Source organism: Triticum aestivum, chromosome 7D (genome assembly GCF_018294505.1).
Source record: "Triticum aestivum cultivar Chinese Spring chromosome 7D, IWGSC CS RefSeq v2.1, whole genome shotgun sequence".
Taxonomy (NCBI): domain Eukaryota; kingdom Viridiplantae; phylum Streptophyta; class Magnoliopsida; order Poales; family Poaceae; genus Triticum; species Triticum aestivum.
Genome location: NC_057814.1, coordinates 572,478,639 through 572,489,685, shown reverse-complemented (window position 1 = coordinate 572,489,685; position 11,047 = coordinate 572,478,639). Strand labels below are relative to the sequence as shown.

Below are 11,047 nucleotides of genomic sequence, written 5' to 3'. Positions count from 1 at the left end.
GACGTTGGCAGCTCGTCGGGTGCCGCCACCCATGCACACTACTTATATTGGTTCGGGACACGCCACTGTCCATTTATTCATTGTTATGACATGCCTCGACCCTCCCCCCACCCCTGTTGTGTGTATGGTTGTGGGTGCCATAGCCGCCGACAGTCGAAATGCTAACCAGAAACAACGACGAAACGCCCGCAAGTGGTGGTCATTACCGGATCATGTGTTTGCGTCGTCGTGGTATATGGTGCCATGTGTTTTGTATGTACTCCCTCTTCTTCGTACTTATCCTCCCTCGGTTTAGGTGATTTGGCCACTTGGGTTGGCACGACGACCACGTTCTCCCTCTCCCTCCCCCTCCCCCCTCCCCCTCTCTCTCGTTGCCAATGACCATGGGGTGAGGACGATGGAACCGAGGACTAAAGACGACAAGTAGACTCCAAGCTGGCCAACTCAGCTTTGGCATTTCTCCGGTCGCCGATGTACTCTTCGGCAAGGTCGGTTGTCTCCTCTCCTATTCATCTCCTTTTGAGATCACGCACGACGACTACGCCATGGAATGACAAGGGGTGGGGGAGATGTCATCACCACCATGCTTGCCGCGTTGGTCGAGTCATGTACATCCTCGACGATCATCGTCGATGTTGAATGAGATGACACATGCCCCGGAGCTCGTCGTCGCCCTGGGCGCGATGCCCTAGATGACGAGCTCTCCATTGTAGCCCCAATCCTGGTCGTCGCTGTTCTCACGGCCGGTGAGCGAGATGGCCTCATCGTCGCCGGAGCTCACATCCGTTTCCATTAGATTATTAATTAACTAATTTTAAAATGGTTTCAGTCGATAATTGTGCACCGGGGGGCGATGCAAGGCAGCCATTCGTTCGGACAGCATCTACCGGCGCCGCTGCCCACCCGCCACCGGTACAAAATTAAGTTTGTCCTCTACGAATCAGTGCAAAACCAAAGTTTGGACGCGACCGCGTGGTGTGGCCGTCGACGTGACCTCGGGGTGCCCACCCAGCCACCCGCTCCTCGTCTACTTCGGCGCAACGTGTCGGGGGACGGAGAGGCGTGGTGGCGCGGGGCCAACGCGCGCGAGCGTACTCGAGAGAGAGGAAAATACCAATGTGTGCGCGCGGGTGCTAACCCTACCTGTGAATTGACCGAGGGCTCTGCCCCAGGCCCAGGAGCCGCCTCCCCCATCTTTCCGTCCTGACACAGGCGGATCTGGATCAGGCTTCCCTCATCCCCTACCCTCGTTCATCCTCCTGCCGGCGGCCATGGCGCCGCGCCCGCCGCTCGTCCGGCCGCCCTTCTCGCCTCGACCCGCTACCCATGCCCTTCTGGCGCCCCTCTGTAATCGGCAGTTGATGCACGCGAGACGCGTCCATGGAATCATGCCGCTCGCCGACGGCAGATCGAGCGCCGTCGTCGATCCGCGTATGCTTGCATCGAACCATCACAAGTTTTTTCTACCCTGACCTGTATATTCTCGCTCATCTCCGCGCTTGTGTTCACAGGAGCTCCGTGCCGTTTCCTGGCGGCCAAGAGCACCTTCCGCCAACGGCCAGCAGTGCATGCAATCGCCGGCTTGGATATTTCATCCAGCTGACTGCGCCGTGTAGGTCTCTAAGCTTGCATGGTGTTTCCTAGCTCTGGAGATCGACAAATCCATCTGCGACGAGGAGCTAATTGCATACCCATCCACCGGTAATTTTCTCTCTAATTAATCAGACGATTTCCTTAATTAATTCCCCCTTTTATACTCCGTAGTAATCAGCTCTGTATTTTTCATCAGATTTTATCCTCTGCAGCCCGCTTGCTATTTAGAGTTCATGCTGCTCCTCTCTGCCATGCCACCGTAGCAGTGGAAGAGAGATACCCAAAGGAGAGCGCGAGCACGGTGGCATCAAATATGTCGATGAACAAAGGATATATCCATGGTGAAGTAAATAAACATATGACTTTATTTGATTTTTATAGAAGAAGGATCGTTCCATCTAGATCCTAAGTAATATTGCTTCATTTAAATTTCTCGTCCAAAAAAGAGATTTACCAGTATTCTAGAGACAGGAGAAGTAAGTATAGTCTTAATACTATTTTCGACTGCCAGTTTCATTGTGTCCTGTTCACGATAATCTCGTAGGTATATCATGATTTCTTGATCCATTATGGAACCTTTGTGGCTCCTTTGACCCACAGGATTAATTTCTAGAACACATGAACACCAAAAGTGCAATGTCACGCACTCGCACTCTTGAATCTTATAGGATTGGCAAAAAAGAGTTCACCTAATGTATTGCAAAATAATCCGTAGGAAAATTTTGTAAGGATTCCAGTTCTTTGATTTGGATGTCTGAATCTCTAAAAATCAAGTGAAAATGCTTATATATAGGATTTAAAGGGCCACTGGTTTGTTTTGGACGCACGAATAGGTATAGGAATTTTACATGGTAGGAATTGATCATCTTCTTTGGCTTCACTGGATTAAGGCACCAACATGCTCTTTAGCGGGCGGAGGTGATGTGTAGCAGCTGGGTTCGGTGCACTAACTTGATTTTCTTCATCATTGATAGGTAGTTTGGTTGTCACCTGTCGGTGAGCTCTAGACGGGAAGTGACTTTCGACAAGGTGTGCAGTTATCGTCGGTAAGTTTGGTTAATCTATCTAACAATATTCTTATTATCCTGTTCTTGTATTATGCTCTCTCGCTGGGTACTTCGAAACATATGCTTAAATTTGTCCATTGAAACACTTTCAAGATATACAACACAAATCAGTGATCAAAATTGTACTTTAAAGACAATATTTATATTTGACTGCTGATTTTTCCTGAACTAGTTGGTGTGAGTTTCTTGAGTGGCCCTAGCTTCACCGAGACGGCTCACCGAGCTTGGCTACTCGGCTTGGGCTTGCCTTGTTCAACCTCCATGCCGAGCCTTGCCGAGACCGAGACTCTAGCTTTTTGAGAACCCTCATCATCATTATCATTGAACGAATCCAACATATGCCATCACCACCATGTTTGCGTATGTTGATCGAGCCCATGACCATGTACATACTCCATGACGTCATTATCATCGTCAAGATTGAACGATACGACACATGTCTGAGATATAGTCGACGTGATCTCTCCGTTGTAGCCCCCCGATCATCGCCGTTGTTGTTTTAAACGCTGGTGAGTGAGATGTGTTCGTCGTCACAGCTCATACCCATTACACAAGATTAACGAGGTTTAAAACGGTTTTGGTCGCTCATTGTTCTGGTTGCCTCACCTCAAGCCCCCTACCTTTCCTTTGTGGAATCACCCCCCGTCGTCGGTACGGTGTTTGTCCAATCTCTCCCCCTCGTCGGTGAGGTACAGGGGCTGCCGGGCTGCATGCATGCTCGCCGCAGCAAGGGCTGCAGTGCTTGCTACGCAGAAGATCGTGCTCTGTAATTTATGTCCACCAGGCTGTAGTGGTACTAGTCCCCACCCACCACGAGCAATTGTATTGAGAAGATACAAAAAATAAGCTTGGACGTAGTACCCGACTGCATGGTGTGGCCTGCGATGTGACCTCGTTGGCCGCGTCTCCTCCTTTCTTTTTCTGCGCACCTGTTGGCCGGTCTCCACAAAGAGATGTGGTGGTGCGTGCCGGACTGCGGGCCAGCGTGCCGTGGACGTATTCCTTTCCTTTGTTTTTGGAAAGTACAGTAATATAAATATAAAACCATACTGTACCACATATACTGTAGTATCTTTTTTGTCACGTAAAAAAGAAACGAAAATACCTTGGCCGGTCAGGGCGTCTCTCCTCTCGTAGTACATGCGTCGACACGCATATGGGCTGCACCGCCGCCTCCTCCCCCCAACACATATCATCCCTCTCTGCCCTGGGATCCTAGAATAGATCTGGCTCAACCTCTCATCCCTTGCCCCAACCTCGTTCGTCTGCTGCCGGCGGCCATGGCACCGCGCCGCACGGCTGGCCGCCCTTCTCGCCTCCGCGGCGTCGACTCCCTCCCTCTGCTCTTCACGCGCCCTTCCCTCTCGACGGACGCACACACGCCTACATAGTATTGACCGTGTCTCGCGCCGGCGGCAGAGCATGCAACTATCGCTAGGTGAAGTATTTTGTTTTCCTGGATGATTGTCCCTCGCTTCAAGGTGTTCTATTATCACCTGTAATGTTCTAACTATATGCTTCTGGATCCACATGCAGGTAGGGGGGAAGCTCGTCTCCATGGTAGCCGGCGGTGCTCATGGCGGTCCGTGCCGTTTCCCCTCGTCGTCCGGTGAGAAACATCTTTTGCCGACGGCCAAAGGTGCATGGCTGGCATGGCTGCCCTTTTCGTAGCCATATAATCGGTAGCAGCGCCTGACTTGACACATCTATCTATCCATCCTCGAGCCTCTACAACCAGGGGTTAGTTGTATGCCCATCCACCGTTATTTTTTTTGGCTCTAATCTTATGCCCCCCTTGATCCCCTTAATCTAATCAGTCCTTGCCCGTTTGCAATATAGGGTCATGACAATTTGGCGCCGTAGCGGTGGGAGAGCAATACAAGAAGGAGGTTGCACGGTGGGATCAATGTCGACGCAAACGAGCTATATGATGCCCTTTTTGTTAATTTCTAAAGTAAGTGTGCACATGTAGTAGGTACAAGTTGTCTCTGTGAAATTCTGAATATGGCTAATTAAGTATATAAATATATATCCTTGTATAGAAGAAGGATCCTTTGTTGGATCTAATCCAAATTTTATATGATTTACTTTTTATTTTCTCTTCAAAAAATATGTAGATTGATATTTACCGGTCGAGTTTGGCGGAAATTTTATCTTTCGATGGAGTCATTGAGCAAGTTTGTTGGAGTACCTTTTCTTTTTGTTTCATCCGTTCTCATTTTCCTTGTGTTCTTAATTTTTTTCCTGTATTTTCTCAAACCTTTATTTTCCTCTGAGATGACCTTATGTCAAGCTGTAGATCATTGTGGTCGTAAATGAAATACATCTATTCCCCCCTCAATCCTATGAAACATAATGAGCACTAACTGGGACTTTTATTAACAGGTAGTGGTTGTCCGCGAGCTCCAGACGAGAAGTAACTTGCTACAAGGTATGTAATCATCGCTTATAATTTTGTTGTATCGATCAACCGTATCTATTGTTTAATATTCTCATTTTTGTTCCTGTATAATACTCTCTCACGGTACACAAAAGGTAGGGCTTTAGGTTGGAAACTTGAAAAACATATGCATAAATTTGTCTCGTCAAGTATTTTTCTGGTATCATAATTTTGTTGGTTGTTATACATATATTAATTAATACATATGTGATATAAACATCGGCCCCATTTAGTTATCCTTGAGATGAACGTGCTCGACGCAACTCCCAACTTTTGGATTGAAATCCACACATGCCACTCCTGCGCCCACAAACGCTTACTGGCATCGAACCATAAGCCTACATCAGAACAAATACAGGCAAGCCAGACATACTTACATATCGCTTTTGTCAGCCCTGTGCAATCCTTTCACTCAGTAGGACCCTACCCTAGCAGGAGCTGCTATGTTTGCTTGTGCATGTTGTTTTGCAAGTTTATAGATTGTGTAAGAGCATATACGGTCGGACTTGACAAATCTTATCCCTCAAACATCCGCGGAAGCACCGGGCGCTTGCACAGACACTGACCGGTCACGTCTCAAATTCCCCTCGACACCTATATTCATACTACGCATGCAAAGTAAGAGCTATTCTATATGATCAAACAATGCACAACGAATTCGGCATCAAACGGACAACCAAATGCACATAAACAAATTGTACATCATCCAAAGATCATCGGAGTTCATCGCCGGACAAGTTCTTAGCGCCAATGGTAGGAGCTAGGATCCTACCTGGTCTAGGGCGTAGGTTGTACGGGAAGGGGGAGGGTTGACGGAGATGCGATCGCGGCTGCCGAAGGTGGGGCGCCGTGGCGCGATGAAGAAGAGGCGGCGGCGGCGCAAGAGGCGGCTAGGGTTAGGTCTCCCGGCTCCCTTCGGGAAGCCGAGCAAATAATGATTGCTTCTTGCTTGATTAGATTGATACATCTCCTCTCCTTATATAGAGAGGTTTACTTGACTCCTAAGCAAACCATCCTAATAACGATAAGATAATTGGGCTAAGCCCCACTAGTAGAAAACAAGGCATAGGTCACAGGGCAGTTTTCACATTAGCCCCGGTTCAGTCACGAACCGGGACCCATGGGGGCATTCGTCCCGGTTCGTGAGCCCAGGGGGCCGGCCGGGGCCTCGTGGGCATTGGTCCCGGTTCGTATGGAACCATTTGTCCCGGTTCGAGCCACGAACCGGGACTAATGGTCCTCGCTCCTGGCCCACAACCATTTGTCCCGGTTCTTGGCATGAACCGGGACAGAAGGCCCGGATTTAGTACCGGTTCATGCCACGAACCGGGACCAATGAGGTGCTTATATATACCCCTCACCCGCGAGCAGAGCACTCCAGTGCTCTGTTTTTCTCTGGCCGGCGAGGGGTGGGCTTTGTGGTGCTCTAGCTCACCTCCTATGCACATGAGGTGTTCGATGAAATGCCCGAGCCACACTAGTTAAGCTTTGTCCTCTCGAAGCTCGACCTCAAAGCTCCATTTTCCTCGAGATTTGTCTAGGTTTAGCGGCCCGTCACGTCCCATTCCCGTCTTCACCGCCGTCGACCGCCCGCGCCGATCTCTTGTTCTTATCTTCTTTTTGAAAGAAAAAAATTCTTACTTTAGATAGATACTTGTCTAATTTTCTTACTATTTTATTCCTTCTTATTACATAGTGCGATGGTTTTGGTATCCGCCCCCGTCGGCCCTCGTCCTGTCTATGATTCGGATGTGGTATATATTATCTTTTTATAACTATTTGATTCATTTATTATTTATGACAAATATACCGACCAGCGTGACATAGATTTTATTTATCTAGGAGGTGGTTGAACCGGAAATTCTAACCGACCCTATTGTCGAGAGGTTAAATTTAGTTGAAGAAGAAAACAATTACTTGAAGGAAAAAATAAAAAAAATTGAGGAGAAGAAGGTGATATTGGAGTTGCATGTTGCGGATGTCGTCGATGATCACAAGATCAAGATGGATGCAATGCGCTTGAAGATTAGAAAGATTATGCCGTTGGTATCATTATGCCATTCATACCGAGGCTTGGTATCATTATGCCGTTGGATCAATTGTTACCTTGGTTGCGATTATGATCGCATTTGTTTTCGCATTGAAATGTTTTACATAGTTTCAATGTATGGTTTAATTAATTAGATGCTCTGGAGAGCTATATATATGTTGTTAGATGAGAACTATGTATGTACTTTGGTTTTAATGTGATGATGAACTTCTATTAATTTGGTCACTTAATTATCTATTCATGATGTTCTGTAATGGTTTTTGACACACTTAATTATATATAATGCACGCAGATGAACCGGCAATGGATGTACGGTGACAGACACACCTCCGAGTACATTAAGGGCGTGCATGATTTTCTCGAAGTGGCTGAGGCAAACAAGCAGAATGGTTTTATGTGTTGTCCATGCCCTACATGTGGGAATACGAAGTCTTACTCTGACCGGAAAATCCTTCATGCCCACCTGCTTTACAAGGGTTTCATGCCACACTATAATGTTTGGACGAGGCACGGAGAAATGGGGGTTATGATGGAAGACGGCGAAGAAGAAGAGGACGATGACAACTATGTGCCCCCTGAATACGGTGATGCTGCAACGGGGGAAGCTTCTGAAGATCAAGAGGAACCAGACGATGTGCCCAATGATGCTGCAAGGGGGGAAGCTGCTGAAGATGAAGAGGAACCAGTGCCCGATGATGATGATCTCCGCCGGGTCATTGTCGATGCAAGGACGCAATGCGAAAGTCAAAAGGAGAAGCTGAAGTTCGATCGCATGTTAGAGGATAAAAAAAAAAGGGTTGTACCCCAATTGCGAAGATGGCAACACAAAGCTCGGTACCGTACTGGAATTGCTGCAGTGGAAGGCAGAGAATGCTGTGCCTGACAAAGGATTTGAGAAGCTATTGAAAATATTGAAGAAGAAGCTTCCAAAGGATAACGAATTGCCCGACAGTACATACGCAGCAAAGAAGGTCGTATGCCCTCTAGGATTGGAGGTGCAGAAGATACATGCATGCCCTATTGACTGCATCCTCTACCGCGGTGCGTACAAGGATCTGAACGCATGCCCGGTATGCGGTGCATTGCGGTATAAGATCAGACGAGATGACCCTGGTGATGTTGACGGCGAGCCCCCCAGGAAGAGGGTTCCTGCGAAGGTGATGTGGTATGCTCCTATAATACCATGGTTGAAACGTCTGTTCAGAAACGAAGAGCATGGCAAGTTGATGCGATGGCACAGTGAGGACCGTAAGAAAGACGGGAAGTTGAGAGCACCCGCTGACGGGTCGCAGTGGAGAAAAATCAAGAGAAAGTACTGGGCTGAGTTTGCAGCTGACCCAAGGAACGTATGGTGTGGTTTAAGCGCAGATGGCATTAATCCTTTCGGGGAGCAGAGCAGCAATCACAACACCTGGCCCGTGACTCTATGTATGTATAACCTTCCTCCTTGGATGTGCATGAAGCGGAAGTTCATTATGATGCCAGTTCTCATCCAAGGCCCTAAGCAACCCGGCAACGACATTGATGTGTACCTAAGGCCATTAGTTGAAGAACTTTTACAGCTGTGGAATGGAAACTGTGTACGTACGTGGGATGAGCACAAACAGGAGGAATTTAACCTGCACGCGTTGCTGTTTGTAACCATCAACGATTGGCCCGCTCTCAGTAACCTTTCAGGACAGACAAACAAGGGATACCACGCATGCACGCACTGTTTAGATGACACTGAAAGTATATACCTGGACAAAAGCAGGAAGAATGTGTACCTGGGCCATCGTTGATTTCTTCCGACCAACCATCAATGTCGAAAGAAAGGCAAGCATTTCAAAGGCGAGGCAGATCACCGGAAGAAGCCCGCCATGCGTACCGGTGATCACGTACTTGCTATGGTCAATGATTTACACGTAATCTTTGGAAAGGGTCCCGGCGGACTAGCTGTTCCGAATGACGTTGAGGGACACGCACCCATGTGGAAGAAGAAATCTATATTTTGGGACCTACCCTACTGGAAAGAGCTAGAGGTCCGCTCTTCAATCGACGTGATGCACGTGACGAAGAACCTTTGCGTGAACCTGCTAGGCTTCTTGGGCGTGTATGGGAAAACAAAAGATACACCTGAGGCACGGGAGGACCTGCAACGTTTGCACGAAAAAGACGGCATGCCTCCGAAGCAGTATGAAGGTCCTGCCAGCTACGCTCTTACGAAAGAAGAGAAAGAAATCTTCTTTGAATGCCTGCTCAGTATGAAGGTCCCGACTGGCTTCTCGTCGAATATAAAGGGAATAATAAATATGCCAGAGAAAAAGTTCCAGAACCTAAAGTCTCATGACTGCCACTTGATTATGACGCAACTGCTTCCGGTTGCATTGAGGGGGCTTCTACCGGAAAACGTCCGATTAGCCATTGTGAAGCTATGTGCATTCCTCAATGCAATCTCTCAGAAGGTGATCGATCCAGAAATCATACCAAGGCTAAGGAGTGATGTGGCGCAATGTCTTGTCAGTTTCGAGCTGGTGTTCCCACCATCCTTCTTCAATTTCATGACGCACGTCCTAGTTCATCTAGTCGACGAGATTGTCATTCTGGGGCCCGTATTTCTACACAATATGTTCCCCTTTGAGAGGTTCATGGGAGTCCTAAAGAAATATGTCCGTAACCGCGCTAGGCCAGAAGGAAGCATCTCCATGGGCCATCAAACAGTGGATGTCATTGGGTTTTGTGTTGACTTCATTCCTGGCCTTAAGAAGATAGGTCTCCCTAAATCGCGGTATGAGGGGAGACTGACTGGAAAAGGCACGCTTGGAGGGGGGAACTCAATAATATGCAGGGACGGATATTCTTGGTCTGAAGCACACTACACAGTTCTACAGAACTCTACCTTGGTGACCCCGTATGTCGATGAACACAAGAACAGTCTGCGCTCCAAACACCCGGAGCAGTGTGACGACTGGATTACATGTGAACACATCAGGACTTTCAGCAGTTGGTTGGAAACACGTCTCAGAGGTGACACCACTGTTTGTGATGAGTTGTACTCGTTGTCCAGGGGACCATCTTCGACTGTATTGACTTACAAAGGATACGAGATAAATGGGAATACATTTTACACGATCGCCCAAGATCAAAAGAGCACCAACCAAAACAGCGGTGTCCGCTTTGATGCAGCAACCGAGAGGGGAAATGACACATATTATGGTTACATAATGGACATATGGGAACTTGACTACGGACATGATTTTAAGGTCCCTTCGTTTAAGTGCAAATGGGTCAATCTGTCAGGAGGCGGGGTACAGGTAGACCCACAGTACGGAATAACAACAGTGGATCTGAACAATCTTGGGTACACTGACGAACCGTTCGTCCTAGCCAATGATGTGGCACAGGTTATCTATGTGAAGGACATGTCTACCAGACCGTGGAAAAGAAAAGATAAGGAAGCGAATACATCATACGATGAGCCAAAGCGGCACATAGTTCTTTCAGGAAAAAGGGACATTGTGGGAGTGGAGGGCAAGACAGACATGTCTGAAGATTATGAAAAGTTTCATGAAATTCCTCCCTTCAAAGTCAAGGCTGACCCAAGCATCCTGATAAACGATGAAGATTATCCATGGTTACGGCGCAATAAGCAAATGACACAAGCGAAGAAAAAGTGAAGACTTTCTCCCGCAACTATTATGATGATAGCATGCCAACTTTGTAATAGACGAGTATGATACCATTGTCCGTTTTGTACAAGAAGTGCATCTAGTTTTTGCCGTAACCCTCTCAACTTTCTTGCACATGCTATGTGGATGAAATGATGATACCATGCCAACTTTCAACCTTTTCAGAGTTCATTTGAAATGCTTTATAAGCCCTGAGTGCAGAGAGGTTAGGCCCGTAAGCCTGCTTTAG

The 11,047-nt window shown here is 47.6% G+C and overlaps 1 long non-coding RNA gene across 4 annotated transcripts in view; it reads left to right on the top strand.

Annotated features, from left to right (window-relative positions):
• The first annotated feature begins 1,022 nt into the window (after positions 1-1,022).
• The window catches only part of LOC123165996 (uncharacterized), a 13,671-nt gene continuing 3,646 nt past the window's right edge, over positions 1,023-11,047 (top strand). Inside the window, exons 1-9 of one of the 4 annotated variants that reach the window (XR_006483302.1) lie at positions 1,023-1,431; positions 1,512-1,701; positions 1,790-1,934; positions 2,568-2,639; positions 4,197-4,400; positions 4,500-4,614; positions 5,046-5,091; positions 6,797-6,854; positions 6,943-6,980. This is a non-coding gene — a long non-coding RNA (uncharacterized lncRNA). Of the gene's footprint in view, positions 1,432-1,511; positions 1,702-1,789; positions 1,935-2,567; positions 2,640-4,196; positions 4,401-4,499; positions 4,615-5,045; positions 5,092-6,796; positions 6,855-6,942; positions 7,062-7,442; positions 7,559-11,047 lie in introns of those variants that run through there. The other 3 variants (XR_006483304.1, XR_006483301.1, XR_006483303.1) reach the window with 3 other exon arrangements.